Raw genomic sequence first — 21,118 nt, forward strand, 5'->3', positions numbered from 1 at the left:
AACTATGAAGTAAAAATAATGGGATAAAATGAGGTATTCTGTTAGGAAAAATTCCCAGTTATAAGTGATGAACTGTGTTTTTATTCTATGTGGATATATGCCTAATTACTAGGGTGTAGAAAAAAATTAGAGGTCCCGTTTTATAGTCACTTTGGAAGTCAGAGCCTTTCTCTTTTGTGGATTACCTAGTTAGTTGGTGATCAACACACTGCTCACTGTTTGGCTAGATCACGGCAGTAGGAGGGAGAAGAGCAAGCAGAGTGTGCAGTCTAGTTGAAACCTTGTCACAACCTAGGCTTCAGTGCTTACAGCTGCCAAATGCTGACTTTGACTTATGCAGAATCTGAATGCTCAGATTTGGTGTAAAAATCTGTCAGATTAGCATTGCTACCCATAAAATGAATGCAAGGTGGAGTTATCATTAACAATACTGCCATTCCAAAGAACAAGGTATTGAAGCTGATAATTTTCAAGGATAGAGATTCAAAATGCAACTGGGACCAAGTTCCAGGAGATTGCAGTGTGGTTATTATGTATGCACTATGCCCATCATTCACTCAGCAGCTGTGGCTGGCAAATGAGCAAAGATAGACTCACTATGTTCAGTCAGGATTGTCATGTAATAGGTTACAAAAAGGCACAAACCACCATGCTTTGGGTGCGATCATTCACAGTAGCCCCTATGCTGCTAGAGGTTATTCAATATGCCACAGCTGGAGTCTTCACTCTAAAAAGAGAAGTACGGAGAGCTGATCGCAGACTGTGTGGCTGGGATCTGCGGACTTCGTTTCCTAAGTCTTCCACTTTTGTCCTCCAGCCTGATATCGGGTGAGCAGGTCACCAAGATGCCCAGCGTCATTAATATCTATCACCTGTCTCAAAGCACTTAACATTGGTGTCCTAATGTTCTATGAGAGGGAAAGGCTTTTTTCCCCAGCATTTTCCAACATTTCAAAATCTGAAATCACATTTTTAAAAGAGGAAAGAAAAAAATCATTTCCCTTCCCATTAATCTAGACTATAAATTCAAAATTTTTAAATTGACACACACTTTGCTATTTGCTTTAATTCTCCAAGTAATGACTACTTTTATCATCATCATCAATTTTAGTTAATAATTCCCTTCTGAAATCAATAAAGAAACAGGAAATCTGGGTGTTATGCAAACTTTACCCACAGGGGCACTATTGACTGGGAGAAGAAAAGCACAGAACTTCATGCCAGCCTTTATGGGGGGTTTTCTGATAGTATGCATCTGCCAGAAAAGGGGGAGCATCCCATCTTGTGCCGGGAAAATTGGAAGCCTGGTGCCACAATCCTGGAAATGGCCATCCCTCAATCTGCACAGTGTGTCTGATTTTGCTCCCATCGAGCCGCTGTAATAGGTGTTCTATAGACACTGCAGGAGCTGAATAAAGACTAGTGAGCTGGGGAGAAAGCTCTGCCAGGCTATGTATACATTAAATGCAGGGATGATTGGGCCTGCATGGTGAAACCCCAGCTTCCCAGTAAGCCAAGGCCTAGCTTTTAAACACCATTTGTATCTATTTACCAATACCTTGCTATTTTATTAAGTTTGTCACTGAGCCCTGTTTTGCATATACTAGCACTTGCTCATGCATGCCTTATGAATATAGAAATTAGCATCTCATTTACTTGATAATTAGGCCAATGATAAACAGCTGTTTGGTTGCCATGTAGGGCGAGATTTCTACCCAAGTTACTTATCTGCCATACACAATAGCTGTGAAATCCTTTGTCATGCTATCAATTACACAAAGCAACAACAGGAAATAAACTTTCCTTTCACACATTTGCTTTCATTGTAATTAAGATCCAAATTTATGCTCTGCTTTCCGGGGAAAAGAAGGGATAATGTGGTGTTGCCTAAGTCTTGATCAGTGTGTACTTTCAACTTAGCTTTTATATTTCTTGTGCAGTTAGAATGTTACACACTGTGTATTCTGCTGGTAATGAGTTCTTTCGTGTCTTTTTATAATTATATAAATTGGGGATTCTTCTCTTATTTCCATGTCACTATGTTGAAAAACCTGGCACATATCGACCCTTACTAATGTCTCAAGCTTCCCATTTTATTTCCTGGTTGTTTTCTTACAAAAAGGCCAGTTTCAGATTAATCTGGGCCTTCTCTTTTTCTTGTTTGTTTCCCACAGGACTTACGCTGAGAGCAATCAATCATCTAAAAGATGTGAGGAGTGCTACAAGAGCCATGAAAATGCTTTCTTTATGATGTAGGTGTGGCCCAAACCACGTTTATTTCCAACAAATAGAAGCAGAGAGGATAACACTCTATTTCTCTTTAGTTTACATGGATTTAAAACTGGAGGTGTAATTAAAGAAGAGAGAGAGAGAGAAATAAGCAAATATGTCTTTCTAATAAAAATGAACTTGATTTCGCGTTCACAGCAAAGTCATAGAAGATAATTTGAAACCTGAGGTAGCTTCCTGTAGAGAAAGATAACAACCAGCAAACGAATGGGTAATCAATGGCCAATTGCTTCAGGAAAGGGGCACCCTGGAAATTCATGTGCTCCACAGGAGGAACTGGGAAAAGCCTTAAGACTACCCAAGGGAACCCACCTTTCTTAACAAGGAAGGGAGGTCTAGGGGTCCCGTTTTGTGCTGCTCAAGGTCTGGAGATGAACTGCTGTCCTCCCTTCTGTTGCTCTGTGCTGTCCTCGGAGCCACTACATTAAAAACAATCTTCCCCCATAATTTCTGGGGCTGTAGTCAAGTATAGTTTATGTGAAAGTAAATCTGGAAAGATTACCTTTCAAAACTGCCAGATGCTTCACATTTTCTGGTAGAAATCTGGATTCTAGGTTTGTAATGATATTTCCTGCTGTGCTCAACACTCAATCAGAATGTATGCTTCTTGGTGGGCAGCACAAGAACTCCAAGGCTAACCTGGCAGTTTGGCTCTCATATTTTTCCAATCCAGCTAGGGGACATAAATTTAAATTCTGGGCCCCCCAAGCTAAACTTCAGAACGAGTTTTGTTAATTTCAGATCCCCCGCTGTTATGGTCCCTCCTCTCACATCTGCCCCATACAATACAATTTATGATTACATTTATACCAAGGAATAAAACATACCCCTTTTTACAGAAAACTAAATTATTACATTGGTGCTATAAGAACATTTAGGTTCTCATCTCCCTTGGCTTTCCCATACTTACATTCATGTTCTTTCCTCTATCCAATTTGAAATATATTAACACCCTATTCCCTTTCTTACTTAATCTATCTTGCTTATTTTATGCTATTTTGTACTGTTTCATAGTAGATATTCCAAAGAGACAAAGATTGGTATGCTAGTTCATTCATTTTAAGGCATTGGACCTTGACATAACTTTTTAAAATGTATCTAATATGTGACCTGTATTAATAAATTGGAGCTCCTGTCTCCTAGGATTCTTGAAAGGATTAGGTGAAATAATGCACAGGAAGTCTTTAGCACTAGGTTGCACACAGAACCTGTATCAGTTAATATTTGCTGTTTTCTCTAACTGAAAGGGTTTGGAGAGGAGAGCAGAAGCATACTATATAAGGTAGGTGAGTTCTGTGTGTGTGTGTGTGTGTGTGTGTGTGTGTGTGTGTGTGTGTGAGAGCGCGCCTGTGTGTGCATGTACCAGTGCTCACATGTCTCTTTTCATGTGTCAAATCTTCACTTTCTACTGGATATGTGGTTCTGTGCTGTAGATGTAACCAACTGTCTTATTAAATAAGAAACACAGAGCCAATTCAGAGAAGAAAGCCAAGAGTTCAGAGCTAAGAGCCTTACCCTTCCTGCTTCAGCGATCCTCTTCAGCCAAGAGAGCTCTCCAAAAAGGACCTACTTCCTGTGTGTTTGTCTTTATATAGTCTTTCTGTTCTGTCTTTTCATTGGTTGTAAACCCAAACACATGACTGCCTCGTCACTGCCTGTCTGTAGAGACTTCCAGGTCTTCTATGGTTGGTATTGAGATTAAAGGCATGTGTCTCCAATGCTGACTGTATCCTTGAACACACAGAGATCTACCTAGCTCTGTCTACCAAGTGCTGGGATTAAAGGCATGCGCCACCACCGCCCAGCTTTTGCTATGGCTCTAATATCTCTGACCCCTGGGCAACTTTATTTATTAACATACAATTAAAATCACATTTCAGTACAAATAAAATACCACCATACTGTGCCTTAGATCCTTAGTTCCAAATCAGGAATAACAATAGTTTTTGCTGCTGAAGTCACTGTGAAGATTAATAGAATGAATGGTTGGCAACTAGTGAGTGTAAAATTTTGTTAAATAAGCCAGTATGATTCTTGATTAAATGGCCCTACCATTCTCATTGTAGACTGTATGGGACTTTTCAAGCAGTGGGAAATACATCAACAGGTACTTCTTGCATACAGGAGTGTCACCAAAACCAGTGAAGCCTCATGACACAACTCATCCATTTAAGGCAGACAAAGCAGGCTGAAAACTATGCAGTTATGCACTGCAGGTTTCTGTCATCCACTGAGCTCTGGATGTTTTTCCAACATCTACTTATTCTTCCAGAAATTTCCAACTGTCTTGAATTATTGGCTGTATTGAGTACTGCACATTTAAGGTATGAGTGTCTTACTGCTGCCATGCTTCTTGAGGTACTTCCTACCTACACATACTAGGCTGAAATAGAACTCTAATAAGACAAACCTGTGAAATGGTATGTGTGCTGTCATTTCCCAGATTCTGAGTTTCTACTCAAAAGTACAGCCCCAATATTTATATCATGACACTATCATCTCTGGCATTTTCATGCTTTGTCTTAATGTATGTGTATCCTTTTCTTAGCTTACTGAAGTATTACTCAGGTTTCTCTAATCTTGTCAACTCAAAACTGTCACTCCACTGTGCCTTCCCATGACATTCAGTGCACTTACATCTTTAGATTATGCTGATAAAATGAGCTAGAATTAAACTTGATTGTAGATACCAGAAAGATCCAAAATAATTATCCCTTAGTCAGGAAAACGTATTTCCATCTTACCCTCACCGTAGATAACATATGCAGCTGACATGGTGATCCAAGTTGCCAGGGACCTCATCTCCTTTTGACTAATTGACACATATGACTTCAGACCCCTAGAATATCTCATTGCCAAGGAAACTGTTGGAACTCCAGCTATGGCATGTCTGTTACAGACGACAGACAAAAGATACCAACCTTATTGCCTGAAAGCTTCCCAGACATTATAAACACAGAACACCAGGCACGTTCCACCAGCATGCTGTTGGTTAGTGGACCACACATCACTGTAAAGAAAATGGAGCCTTTGTACTGAGAGGAGACTTAGCATACCAAAAGTCACAATCTGTTAACTCAGCACTGGTGAGAAGACATTGTGGAAGGTCAGCCACCTCTGTGTTATCTGAGTCAGCTTTCCAGTTCCAGGTTCTAGGCTCATCATGTCCTTTTTAAAAAAAATTTTTTTTAACTTACCCTTACAATGAAATCAATTTGACATCTACCATTAAATATACCTAACGAGGCTTAAATACTAAGAAGTACATCCATGTAGCCCTGGATAATTTATCTTATTATTTACTGGTTTTCATGATTTTCACAAAATACTTAGTTATTTAATGACCCATCACAGAGATTTTTTGGAAAGTGATAAATGTTAGAAGTATGTAATTCTTAAAATTCTGTACAGATTTTACTAGTCATATATAAGAATTAAAGAAAGGCTGAGCAGTGGTAGCGCATACCTTTAATCCTAATACTCAGGAGGTAGAGGCAAGCAAATGTCTGTGAGTTCAAGGCCAACCTGGTCTACCGAGCGAGTTCCAGAACAGCCAGGGCTGTTACACAGAAAAAAACTGTCTCAAAAGAAAATTAGTTAATTAGTTAATTGTTGTTCGAATTTCTAAAGGTTTTATAATAAAAAAACTCAATACCAGATATTGGGATGAAAGCTGAAAGATCAGGGAAGTAGAGCAAGTCACAGCCACTACCTCTTATCTCACCAACACCTCAGCCTGAAAAGGCTTTCTAGCTGAAAGGCCTCTAGCCAAAAGCAGCTCTTAAGCTGAAAAGCCTTTAGTTCCTGTCTCCTCATGCCTTATATACCTTTCTCTGCCCAGCCATCACTTCCTGGAATCAAAGGCATGTGTGCTTCCCAGTACTGGGATTAAAGGTGTGTGCCACCACTGCCTGGCTCTGTTTCTCTCCTAGACTGAGTCAATGTCATGTAGTCCAGGGTGGCTTTGAACTCACAGAGATCCAGACAGATTTTTGCCTCCTGAGTACTAGGATTAAAAGTGTGTGCCACCACTGTCTGGTCTCTATGTTTAATCTAGTGGCTTGTTCTCTTTTCTGATCTTCAGGCAAATTTTATTAGGGTACAAAATATATCACCACAGTTAATTAATTAAAGAAACAAATCCAGGCTAGATAGGGTAAGCTGCATGACACAGCCAAATGATCACTAAAGGAAATGCCTGTGATTGTATAGTCCAGGGCCACTGAATATCAACATATATTTAATACACATTTTGCATAACCCTGTGAAAAGAATCAACTGTTTAAATGAGATGTAAATTATACAGGCATATTTTAACATTGCAGACAATCTAATTATTTGATACATGTGCATTGTTCATGATGATGCTTTTAACTGTTTGCTATAGAGCTTAGCATAACTCAGAAATTCAGCTGTCTAATATATTGTTATAAAAAATGAAAGATTAGTAAATGACCACATACTGTCTCCCAGCCTTGTTGTTTTCACCATTAGAATACTCTTGTTTTCTACAGTTTTTCCAGGCTATGTACTCACACCTGAAGATTTGGAGCTAAGGACCTCAGACGAGAGAACACGTACCTGCAAAGTTCATGATTTTATTTCTGTTTTTACAGTTGAGTAGTATCCCATAGTGTATATGTGCCACATTTTCATTATCCATTCATCTGTTGAAGGACACTTAGATTGTTTCCATTTCCCAACTATTGTGAATAGAACAGCAACAAACATTGATGAGCAAGCATCTGTGGAGTAGGAGACTAAATCCTTGGGGACCATGTCAAGGAAGGGTGTAGCTGGGTCATAATGTCGATTTATTTTTAACTTTCTGAGGATTCTTCCCACAGCTTTTCATGGTGGCTGGAGCAGTTCTCAAACTCACAGTTAGTGGGGTTTTCCTCACTTTCCTCCAGAATTCCTTGTCAGCTGCTTTGCTGCTCTTTACCAGTCTGGCTTGGGGGAGGCGGAATCGCAAAATTGTTTTGATTTGCATTTCCCTAATCTCTTCTCGTGATGAGAAGTATCTTGAAATTTTCATAGTAATTTGTATGCTTCTTTTGAGAAGTCTTCTCAGATGTCAGGCCCATATTTTAAATGGATCATTAATTTTTGAGTCAGTTTTTTTGTTATGTATATATTCTGGGTATTAATCCCACCTCAATTATTATAGCTGGGAAGATTCTCTCCCATTCTGTGGTCTTCCTTTTCACCCAACTGTTTGTTTTTCAGCTATGCAGAAGTTTTGTTTTTTTTTTTTTTAGCTTTATGAAACCCCGTGTGGCAATTGTTGGCTTCCGTTCATAGGAAAATGGGGTCCTGGTCCCAAGATCTTTTCCTATGTTTATATCATGCAGAATATGTCTATTTTTCTTCTAGTACTTTCAGTGTTTCTGGTTCCACATTTAGATCTTTGCACCATTTGGAGTTAATTTTTGAGAGCTGATAGATATGGATCTAATTTTATTCTTCTGCATGTAAACATCCAGGAAAGTGAAAGGGGACCACTGTGGAAGGCAGGGTAAGATAGAGAGGGGAATAGTAGGGTCCAAGTGATCTGAAGGGAAAATGGGAGCCTTTAATTAGGGAAAGGTTAGTCAGATAAATGTAAAATTACAGTAAGGATGTCTGAAAAATCCATAAATTGTAATAATAGTTAGCTATGTAAAATAATTATAACAAATATACTTTGGTGTATAAATACACATATATTTCCATCTGGGCTAACATTGCCCTTCTCAAGAGCCATAGACCATCTAAGAAAAACCCCAAGGTCAGGCATTAGAAGCTCTCTTTTAATTTATTGGTCAGGGTTGTCTTAGAGACTCCCAAAACATGACAGAGTATTGATATTGCCCTTGCTTGACCCCTAAAGATGGAAAATAAGTTCTTATTGCTGAAGATACCATGTACCTCAAACACTGGGCCCAGAGGCCACTGAGCTATAACAGACATGAAAGCCTCCTTCCTGAGGACCAGCTTCAATGGTAACAAAAGGCACTATGGAATCTTTCAAAGAAGAGAATTTAAAAAAAAAAAAGGCCTATGCAGAAATGACACCTAGGAACCACAACAATGACCAGCATGGCACAATAACCCTACAGGTGCAGTAGCAGCACACATACCTTGGCAATAACCCTTAACTCTCTAGTTGGACCTGAGACCACACAAGGGAAAATCATGTACTGAAAACCTAGCCAACTATCCAGGGCCAGTGATGTCACAGGCTGTGGAGAAGATCCTACAACTGCCCCTTTACTAAATCAGCACAGTCTCTAACTGCCCTCTAAATATTTGTCCTTATACTCACAGACAGGCATAGTCCTCATCCCTCAGCAAGGAAACTTCTCTTTGAATAGAAAGAGATTATTACAGAAAACTGTGGTGATATTGTGTTCCCCAATATATTGTACATCCTAATAAACTTATCTGGGGTCAGAGAACAGAACAGCCACTAGACAGACATAGAGGCCAGAAAATGGTGGCACTCACACCTTTAATCCTAGCCTTCTGGAGGCAGAGAACCATCCGGATTTCTGTGAGTTTAAAGCTACACTGGAAATAGCCAGGCATGGTGACTCATGCCTTTAATCCCAGGAAGTGAGCACAAAAAGCAGAAAGGTATATAAGGCATGAGGACCAGGAACTAGGCCTGGTTAAGCTTTTAGGCTTCTGAGCAACAGTTCAGTTGAGATCCATTTGGATGAGGACTCAGAGGCTTCCAGTCTGAGGAAACAGGATCAGCTGAGGAATTGGCAAGGTGAGGTGGCTGTGGCTTGTTCTGCTTCTCTGATCTTCCAGCATTCACCCCAATACCTGGCTGGGTTTGTTTTTATTAATAAGACCCTTTAAGATTCTTGCTACAGAAAACTACAACTAATCAAAACGCAGAGTTGTGGAACCCAGTCCCAAGTGACATGATGGCAACACAAGTCCTGCACCAGACTCCGGGTCACTGCAGAAGAGGGGCCAAAAGATGACAACAACCAGAGGATCGGGGAGTTTGCTGTGAGATTGTGTCTCCAAGAAAAGTCAAAAGTTACACCCAAAATGTCTCTACAGCATAGTTGTCTAAACAGGGACTGAACCCTGGATAAGACCATTAGACATGCTAACATAGGTGGGGGAGAGTTCAGGAGGCCTCAATCATGAACAAATAACTTCAGGCAATTAAGAAATGCACACTAATAGGTTGTCCAACACCAAATAATCAACCCTGAAAACATACACACAAGTAACACAATACAGATGTATATAACAGCAAATTAAGAAAAAAATGGCCAGAGACAATGAATTTTAAAGACTGCAAGGAGGGGGGCATATGGGAAGGTTTGGAGGGAAGAAAGGGAAGGGGAGAATGAAGCAATTATTATAGTCTTTAAAATTAAGAGGAGGTATAAAAAGAGAAACATTTTGGAAAAAGAAAAATAAGTTTCACACATGTATATGGTAATAAATATAAAATAACTGTCTATCTTTGTTCACTTTCCTAATTCTAGTAAACAGAACAACAGCTGAGCTGAGAGAAAAAAAGAATACTTTGGGTTGCTCTTTCCTGTAGACCGTCTATGTGATGAGGGCCCTTCTTTCCCTCTCTTGATTCTCCAGCTGCAGTGGAATAGAGTTAGGATAAACTGGGACTGAGCTGTCATCTCCAAGTCAGCCTGGAAAGCCAGAGATGACCAGCACAGCCTCTTCTCCTTCTTGCCCTGTTATCTACAAACCCCGCACAAACACTACCCGTGTTTTGTATATGGTCATGTTTTGTGTATGATGGAATGAAAAAAGAAAAGCAGGTGGGGAGGGGCTTGAGTTTCAAAATAAAAGGATGCAGAATATTCTAAACCATATTCATTTTCCCCCAGATTGAGAAAACACAAAAAGAATGCCAGCTTCTGGGGTGCGGCTTCCTTCAGGTCCTGTCTTTTCAGAACTGCACATCACATCTCATATCCCACCCTGGAACTGACAACAGTGACATTCACAGACATCCTGGTACCACTGGCCAGAAGTAAATGAACTATGGGTGTATGTTCTCCAGACAAAAGCTTGACCAATCAAAATCCTTCTTTCTCAGGCATTTGTAACTGGGACTGAGAGGCTGTCAATCACTTTCTTTCTTCAATGTGCAGAGATGAAAACGTTGGACTGTAGAGAGAAAAGTGCAGCCCATCTGCTCGAGGAACAAAGGTATGAGATGAAGGGTTGGAGTGCCCTGGATCCCCCAAGGCTTTGCGCTTCCTGCTTGCCTCATTTCTTTCCTCTTTGCTTGCATTGGCTCAATTTGATTTCTGTTATTAAATGTAACCCAAAGAACCTTAACTAATTCAGAAGGGAAACCGAATATTAAAAGAGGCAAAGTGGGAGAAAGACTTCTAAATCAACCTGCTGCTAAGCAGAAATGAAGCAGGAAAACGGAAGGCCCCAGAGATCCAATGCAACCCTCCTGTCCCCCTTCCCACCTGTCCTAGTTCAGAGTAGAGACTGTACTGTAGCCTTCAATCATTCCTGACAGTACTGAATTGCACAAGTGTCTTCCATGGAGGTGTTCCAAGATCTTGTCCCACCAGTACTAGGCCTCCAACCTCCATGCATGACTGCAGGTAGGAATGCCCTAGAAGCTGTAATGTTTTAAACCAGAGTCTTGGAATACAACACATGCAGATGGTCTTCTTTTGGCATTCATCCATATGCCTTCAATCACCTGTGAGTTAATTTTTTCCCATATGTTTTTCATTCATTTACATTTAAGATAAAAATGATTGGCTGAGCTCCATTGATGAGGGGTGAGTCAGTGGTGCTTCTCATTGTGATCTCAGCTCTGTGGAGATCATATCACCCAGATGATGTTCCAAAAAGAAAAAACAGTCATTCACGGAGGTGTCTAAAGTCATCACTTCCTAAGAGTAGACGAAATTTTTTCTTTCCCTTCCAAGCAAAGACATTTGGAAAAGGATTACTATCTGTTTAATCACTATGTTTGGAATTCACTGTTTTTGTAGTCATTTGCTGAAAAAAAAAAAAAAAAAAACTTCCTAACTTTAAGGACAAAAAAACCTTTGTTTAATTTTTTGGAAATCCTATATGCATGTATATGTGATATGTATGCTGATTGCTCATTCTGAGATCCATGAAAACACAAATCAAATCTTTCAGACTAATTCTGGCACCTCTAATGTATACTATTGGAAAAAAAAAGAACAGTGCTTTGATTTCTTTGCAATATGAAAAACATTGGGAAATTCATTTCATATGCTCATGTTTATGCACCCATGGATACTTGATAAACAGGTGATTCAATTCTCTTAACATTGGGATATGCAACACATTCATGTTCAAAATATAAATCAAACTAAAACAAGCAAGCACTAACTGAGCCCTTCATTCTAGTATTCACATGTCCATAACCTTTCTTTGTTGAGTGCAATTTTTTTCTTATAGACTATGAAGCTGTGTCTCTCTACCTGAATTCAGAATAGCAAATCATTTTGATGAATCGGTCCAAAATCAACAAAAAAATATCCATTTAGCACATTGTAAAGTAAGATGCAGTGTGATTTCTTTTTCTTCCCTTTGATTGGGATTCTACATAGAGACTTTGCCTACATATAAAGATAAAATATTTTGGAAAAAACTATTTTCAACATTTAAGGAAATATATAAATATTCCTGAGCCTTCATAGGAACTGTCCCTCTTGGGTGTTTAGAATAACAAAAGACATATTTTGCCTCATTTGCCTGTGAAAATATGTTTTTTAGTGAGCATAAAAAGGCCCACATTATTTGAAGAGCAACTTGGTAAATGTTTCATTTTTATGAAAATGAAAAATTTATTCCATTTTTTTCAAATGGTAAAGTTTACTTTTAATCTCTAGAACCATGTCTACTCAACAGACACTTTTATCGTATACTGATTGTTTCCCATATAAATGGAGAATACTTCATAAACTACAAAAATAAATTTTTCTTATGATTATTAGAGTTAACATTGAAGTTTTGTTAAGAGCTGTGGATATTGTAAATATTATCTCATTTATTTTTCACAATTTTAAATATCCAGTTAGCAGCGCCATTTTACAAGGGAAAAATTAAATGAAAAGGATTTAAATAACTTTGTCATAGCTAGTGAAAGGAAAAGCTAACACTCCCACCCAGATTACAACACATCCTAAAGACTCAAGGTCACAGATCCAAAGGTACATCCATTATGGGATTTGCAATACACCCATTAAGAAGAAGAAGAAAGGCTACTCTGCTAGGCCTGGCTCTGCCACTTGCTTATAAAGTAGGTTTCAGAAAAGCACCCAGTTATCACACTCACACACACACACACACACATACACACACACACACACACACACACACACACACACACACACACACACACACTTACAGAACACAGACAATAATACCTTGTATGCCCACGAGGGTCAGAGGAGATAGTTTTTGACAAAGTACTCTGAACCTGCCAAAGGCTTTTCATATGAAATGAAACTATTATCATAGATGAAATGGAACTGTTAAGTTCATCTACATGAAAATCTTAGAATTTGACAAGGCATGCTTCCATCCAAGGTCACAGATGAGGCCCTGGTGCACTCAGTGTGACACATCCTTTCTGGGTGAAAGTTGATTGGCACTGGTTGCTCCAGCTTTTTAAGCCATTGGTAGAAATATAAAACGTTGTGCTTTATCTAAGGAAACAGGATATGGTTTTAGAGCATTCACATTTTCATCAGTTTCTCTTGAAAAATGTGTAATTACACAATGGCTGCCTTGGAATCTTAAGAATAAAGAGCAAAAGACAGAATTGCAGAAAGCTGTAAGCCATGATGCATAGGACAGGATATAGAGATTTGCATCCATTTCCTCTCTGGAAATGATGGTCTCATTTTCTGTAAGAGAAATGATAATGCCAGTTTATATAAGAGACATAAGCTGTTCTCCAGGACATCTTGAGGAATGCTTTATTCATAATAAGAAGTGTTTCCAGGACTAATCACATATTCTAATTTTATGTCAACTTTATTATGTTCATCAGATCAGCAAATGTTAGTATCATATTCTCTCTGTATTGTACATATTTTCCTGTTATACACATATATGTAAGCATGTAATATAGATAAATGAGAGGGACATCTGGACTTGTTTGCAATGTTTTAATTATTTTCCTTTAAATTAACGTGTTACAATCATATATATTTATGGGGTACTTAGACGTCACTGTACAGACTATCTCTGGTTATTTAGTTCCCTTGTTGTTTGCAGAAATTAGCACCTTCCTGCCTTACCTCCAAGTGGCTGCAGTAGCTTCCTGACATGTGGAGTCCTCCACAGCATCACCATTTGCTCCTGTGAGGCCATCAGGAGATAGGAGACCGTCACTGTCTCTAGTGCGTTAAAATTCTTTTGCTTAATATACTGCAACCGAAGACTGACACTGTCTCCTTGGTGCACAGTAGATTTTATCCAGGGTCTCTTGATTATGTCAAGTCCTTTGGAGAGCAGCACAGAGACATTCTACACTGCCTTGAGAGGCAGGGAGTTTACAAGGACAACTCATTAAGGTACATTTTTGGGTACATCTGTCAGGGCTTAGATCAAATACTCCATTGTTCATATTATAACCTAATTGAGTTATAATAGATTCTCTATGATTTTGCTCTATATCATGTAAATAATATAAAGAGATGAGAACTCCAAAGGCATTTCATGTTATCTTCAATTTATATAATCCATAAACTCTATCTTAATATTTTTATTTTCACTACTTCTTGATGTATCTATTTCTCAAAAATAACTTTAGTACATACAAAGAACTTCATAGGCATTGTCAAATTCTCTTTTGTTGATAAAATTATAATTCATTTGACTAATATAATTCATCATGTAAATGCATGTTTTTGGGTTATATTTAGAATATTTGAAAGTAAACAGTTGGATGTTAGCAACAAATTCAAGTGATAGTTTTGTTTCTTATATATATGGAGATTCTTCATTATAGGACACTTCGTCATTTCATAGGCATAGATAATGTAGAGTTCCAAGGATAGCAAATACAGTGTAAAAGAAGGTGTTTGCTATTCAGCATTCAAAACGCTAACCTTGAAGTCCGAGGAGCAAACATAAGCCCATTGCTCCTCAGTGCTATTTCTGTAAGATTCATTGTCTCGGGACTTGGTTTTTCCTCCTTTCTGTTGTCTAACCTGTTTTCATTTATTTACACCACTCACCCTTTTCTCTTGATTAATTCCACCAAAAGTTTGACTTTACATTGTAATAGTTTCAGATTTGTAAGTTACCTTTTGCATTTCAGTTTTTTTTAATAAAATGGAGATATTCATAGCATCAGCTTCATGGATTGAGAATTACAGAAATAATGTTATCTGAAGAACTTCAATTAGTATGTGGCTTAATTTGCAGCCCATTGGTAATATCACCACCATAATCAGTGTAACCATATTCTATTTGTCATTATTAATTCTATCTCTTTATGTTTTTTGCCACTTAAAAACTTACTCTGTTCTTTTCAGCTTGTTTTTTTGTCTATGCTTGATTCACAGTGCCTTTCATTTCAGCCTCCCTCCCCTCTCTTTCCCTTTCTGCCTCTCACCTTTCCGTCTACCATCCCTTCCTTCTTGTCTTTCTGTCTGAGGTTTGGGAGTTGATTTTTTTTAATTTCTGGCAGGCTCTTGGTAGGCAGCCCAGCATGACCTCTAGCTTGCGACCCTTCTGTGTCTTTGTCCCAGACGCCTCAGATGTTTAGTTCTAAAGAACAAAGTTGAACGTTGCTCCTTGACATCCAGCCAGTCTTCTTCTGAAGGTGAACGTGTAAAACTGTAGCATTTCCTCAGCTGCTTCCATTGCACAGTCTGTGGCACGTTGTGTTTTGGCACACACACACACACACACACACACACACACACACATATATATGTATTTATATATTAAATTTTAATTTTATCCTATCATCTGCCATCTTAATAAAACCAATCTATTATTTTAAAAGTAATTTTTTTAAACATACTTTTAAATTGTTTTCCAAATTAATGGTATTTTGGTCAGAGTATACTATCTTTTTCACTTCTGGTTTGTTTGCCTTTTGTAGTTTTAAAATTTACTGAAACTCCCTTTATGGACTATAGAATGGTGAATTTTAAAAACAGTCCGATTTTAAGAAGATTAGATATTAACTGATTATCTTTATTGGATAAACCATTATACTAGTTGCTTTTCTACTATTGTGATAAAACACAGTACACTTCACAGAAGGGTTTATTTGGGCTTATGGTTTCTGAGGGATAACAGTCTGTCATGGCAGACAGGATGTCAGCAAGCAGCAGGCATAGTGGCTAGAGCAAGATGTTGAGAGGCAACTTTTTTCTTTCTTTTTCTTTTTTTTAACTACAAGCATGAAGCAAAGAGGATGAACTGGAATTGGCTCAAGTTTTTAAACTCTCAAAGGGTAGCTTCTGTGACATACTTCTTCCAATAAGGCCAGATCTCCTAAATCTCCTCAAACAGTGCTTCCAAATAACTGGTCCAAGTGTTCAAATACATGAGTATATGGGAGGTTGGGGGGGACATTGTAATTCAAGCTACCACAGCCACAAAAACTCTCAGCAAACTAGTATAATAAGAGTTCATTTCGCATGCATGCAGGAGGCTCCTGAAGATACAAGTGGTCACTTAAGGCAGTGGTTCAGGATTCAGTCTGCTTCTAGGTTATAAAACTAATGTCTGAAATATGAACTGGAGGTCTTCTTATAGGTTGTCTGCCCTCTGCACAGTTATAAGGAAATTACATGACCATGACAACTATTCTATCCACAAGCCTACAACTGCCTGTAAGAGTCATTGATAGCTGCCATCTAACTTGGAACCAGCGGGGGGTGGGAAGATAATTGATTTTTTATTAGCCAAAATTGTGCCTCAGCTTTGATTATTTTTGAACCCAACAAATTAAACACTCTTATTTACTTATATAACATGGAATTAAAGATTGTACTTGAGAATGTTCCTTCTCACAAATATCTTAATCTTGAGCTGTTTGTATTCGCCAGAATAGGCAGGTTAACAGAGGCCATAGTGGGAAATCTCAGTGGGTTATTTCTAACACACACTGCCTGTCAAAGAGGGTGAATGCCGCTCCTGGTCCTCAAAGCCAGAACACACACGGATGAAGATCCCAGTGCACTGGGATACTGTCCTTGGATGACAGGAGTCACCAGCCCCACATGTCACCTCTTCTCAGGGCTCATTAGTCAGAACCTGACATAAAGGCTCTGTATGGCTGCAGATATCTCCCTGAAGAGATGGGATAACAACCCTTTTCTATAACATGTTTTCCTTCTAGTAATTGTCTTTTTTTCCTTAGAAATGTCTTCTTATGATTTCTCAAAGAAATATTCAATTTTTTTTATTTCTCTAAATATATGTACATTGACCTTGTTGCTTATGAACAGTTCATTGTATTCACAGATGCATGGAAATTGTCATTCAATCTTAATAATTTGAAAATTTTATTACAGCACAATAATATTCTGTCTCCATTAGTCTTTGCAATTTGAAAACTATGCTTTTCTTGTCCTTTGTTGTTATTTCATTTCCTTAATCTTGTATGGACGATAGATTTGAAGTTTATAAATCTTAGCTAAAATAAGTATGTGTATTTTATTAATTATCCCTGGTACTCAGTGGCCTTTTCAGAATTTTACCTTTTCTTCAGTTTGGAGAACTGCATCCTATGATTTCTGTGTTAACTCTCCGATCTATTCTGTATATACCCTAATAATGTTATTTGCACATTAGCTATCCCCAAACTTTATTTCATTGTCTCAGAATATGTCACACCTATTTCTTACTTCTTTGTGAATTTATTTTACATTTAGGCTTATCCCTCCTTTTTCGTTTTTTGGTTTTTTGAGACAGGGTTTCTCTGTGTATTCCTAGCTGTCCTGGAACTCACTTTTCAGACCAGGCTGGCCTCAAACTCACAGAGATCCACCTGCCTCCTCCCCTAATATTTATCTGTTATTATCTATTTTAATTTTAATAACCTTTATTATTAAAAAGTACTGATAAATAGGAATATAATACACCATCTCTAGTGATTGATTTTTAATATGAAAACATATTTTGGCAGGAGAGAATAAAACATGGTTGATCTGAGTCAGACTATGGATTTAAAATTTTAATGGCCAATTTCTAGCCATGTGACACTAGAAAATTAATTTTTTGATTAATCTATTTTCTCTTTCATTAATGTTACAAATATTAGGGCTTAACTCTTGGAACTATTAAAATATATAATTTGTTAATCTATAGTAACTAATATAGTACCAGGAACACAGCAATCAATAGCGGAATTTAATACTTTTCATTGTAAAAGGTGAAAGTGCTTGCAGTCAACACAACAGAATGCCCTGGTGCCTGTCCAGCTAACCACTCACGTCTATATATAGAGAAACTTTTTTCAAAAAGGATTGTGGATGGGACCACTATTTTATTTATTTATTTATTTTTTTTGGTTTTTCGAGACAGGGTTTCTCTGTGTAGCTTTGAGCCTTTCCTGGGACTCATTTGGTAGCCCAGGCTGGCCTCAAACTCACAGAGATCCGCCTGGCTCTGCCTTTTATATTTTTATAAGAAGCTTTAGTGATACTTGAGTTTTGTAGCATGGCCACTGGGGGACAGACTGCCTGGGTGGCAAGGGACGGCATGTGTTATTTTTCCCTTGATATGCCTCAATGTGGAGAGGAAGATTTTTGTTGGTTGATGTTGTGCTGACTAGAATAAGTGTAGACTAAACTGTGATGCTTTAAACTATCCCTTGTACTGGAAAGGGTTCAAAAGATTAAAAATGTGATTGTTTTAAATGTTGTTCTGATGGGAGAATAGTATTTAGACTGAGCTGAAACCCATCCTACACACAGTTTGTGGGAATGCTCTGTAAGATAACCCATAACCTCTTGCCTGTTGTGGTGTTAGATGCCTTAGGAAGCTGAGAATCTGAAATTATCAGAATATTAAAATTATAATTAAATTAATTAGAAAAGAATAGAATATTCTAATTACTCATAGAGGGTATCAAACAACTGTCCTGAAACAGACAAAATCCAGTATTTGAGATGTGAGGGCTAAGCCAGAGAATTCCAAACTGCAGGATTAATATTTAAGCATAGTGGTATGTAGACAGTTGGAAACATGTAACAAACAGAGTGGTTCTTATAGTATCACCAGAGAAAGATAGTGGTTGGATATGTAAAAAATAAATCCAGAAACATAACGACAAATAATTAAGATTTGTTGAGCATTCACCATGTCCAGACAATATCTAGCTAGTACTTTACAAACAGTAGCCCCTTTAATTATCTCAAAGACTGAATGAATTATAAACTATATTATCCTTGTTTTAAAGATGAGGAAATTGAAGTTTAGATGATGAAATAATGGGCCTAAGGAGATATAGCTATGGAAAAAATGGAGTTAGGGTTTTTAGCTCTAATTCTGAGCATAACCTATTAGTTCTGTCAGTCTTACTAATATTCGTGTATTGTTTTCTACACATCTACATATCTGTCTGTTCTCGGAAACTGGTCTGTCTTCTGATGTTGTCTACAAAGAGAAGCACTCTGGAATCTAGAACAAAAGCTGCCTTTTCATTTTGCCTTAACTATGGGTAGTAAAATTTTAATTACCTTTTGTTTAGAAAGTGCTACAAGACCTGAACTGTAATCAGTGCTGGAAGTGGGCACACCAAGGGGTTGTTGATTTCCCTGGTGAATTTGAGTATCATTTATGGAAATGTAATTACAGTGGAGTCCTGTTATAACGATCAATTTGGGCAACCCCCATTTGATCATTACATCCAAATGATCACCACATACAGCCCATAAAACAGTGAGCCTCTCAAACCAGACAGGCTCCACAGTCAAATATCCATCTTGCAAAAACAGCGTTATTACCACTAAGTACTTCAGATCCAGCACAGGTCAGTAGAGTTATTGGCTCTAATTAGCCCCTCTAAAGGCCTTAAGGTTTTTTAGCTAAATCATAATGGCTTATATAAAAGGCTTGAAATTCAACTAAGTCAACAAGTATTTATTATGCACCTGCTGTGTACTCCAAATGAGCTCAGCCACTGCGGAGAAAGCAAAGTAAATAGATATTTTTTCGTGTGGCTTACTATGAGCTTAAGAAATTGTGTAAACCAATCAAACAGCTCTGCCTAAAACTAGTAGGTAGCCACCAAACCGCCATATTACAATACTGGTTAGTTTCAGAGGTAAGAGCTCTAACGCCAGTAAGAAAAAGAGTTTGGAGCAACATCTTCTATGACAAACGCGACAAAAAGGAAACCAAAGTAAAATAGTTCCCACGGAACAGGCAGTGCCTTAAGTCAAACCGGGTTTCGTTTCACGTTCCAAATTCAGGGAATCCTAACCCATCAGAGCGAACAATGAAGTTCTCTCTTTCATACAGATGTCGATGACTTGTAAACGGCTTTCTACTTTGCTGAGTTGAGAGGGATTCACAGTCCAAATTTCAGGTGGGAAATTGAAGACACTACCGATGTGAAGTTCCAGACGTGGGGACGGCTTATGACGTTGATGTCATAAGCACCTTGCTGAACAAGTCCTCCCTGTGGATTCTTGGCATTTCACACTCTATGAATTGGTAAGCATCCTGTCTACTTCTGTCTCCCATCACAGGGATGCTCAATTCAGGCAATAGAAGAGAATCTGTGTCCTGAGTGGAGACCAACAGGTCAGCTGGACAGGGCCGAACAACCTGGGAGAAGAATCCTTCAGGAAGGGTAAAGCACCCCGAGAAAGTTTGGCTTACCTTAAGCCATGCTAAAGAGGTGGTGGGATAATTATCCTTTTAATGAGATAATACACTTTTCCCTTCCCAGAATTCTCTCCTTCAGCACAGTAGCTTACCATGGCTTTGTAAGTCTGCTGACTTTTTCAATTACTCTGAAAAGTGTGACGTTGCCGTGTCTCTTCCTTTCTATGTTCCAAGCATGCTTCCTCTTGTGGCTGAGCTCCCTTTAATCTAAAGTTCCCTCCCTGCCGTGAGGTTGCTTGTTCACCATGTGGCTGGCTGACCTCCATGACAGCTCAACTCAAAAGAGATGGTTGTTTTTCCATCTCTTCTTTAGTCTCCTTCTTCCAGGTAGCTGCTGAGATTTACAAATTGCCTGCCCTGGGGTTTTTCACTTAAATTTTAAAAATAAAAATTTCCTCAAACTTCCATTTGAATCTGCTCTTCAATTCCTTTATTAATGAGACCAAGGACTCCAAAAGGGTACATCAATTCCCTTGTAGGGTCTGGCATAAATAAATAGACAAAATCAAAACTTCTCATTAAAATTACACAGAAAACATTTCGTATAGCACAGCTCACAGGAGGCTGTTCTCCTTCCCAGCTTTCCCACGTCAGTTTCCATCCCTCGCCCTGACATTACCCAGGGTATATCTCCTTTCTTGGTCACCATTGGGCAAAAATTACAGTCACACAATAATTTCCCATGATGAAATTAGTTCTTGAATTCTTTGGATATTTAAAGAAGAAAGTCTAAATACTTCTTAAGCTTCACTATCTCTCTGTTTCTCTTTTGGCCACCCCACTCTTGACAATACAGAAAAGAAATGTGGTTCAGAGAAATAAAATCTTATGGGCTGCTTATGTTACTGAGAACCAATACTGATATTTGCCCTGCACACTGAAGACCCCCCATAATCACTGAAAATGGGTCCCCAGTAGCTTCCTAAAAAGAAGACAGTTACGGGAGCCCATTCTCAACAACACGGTGGTGGCAGGAAGG

The sequence above is a fragment of the Peromyscus eremicus genome, chromosome 6 (genome assembly GCF_949786415.1).
Source record: "Peromyscus eremicus chromosome 6, PerEre_H2_v1, whole genome shotgun sequence".
Classification (NCBI taxonomy): Eukaryota; Metazoa; Chordata; class Mammalia; order Rodentia; family Cricetidae; genus Peromyscus; species Peromyscus eremicus.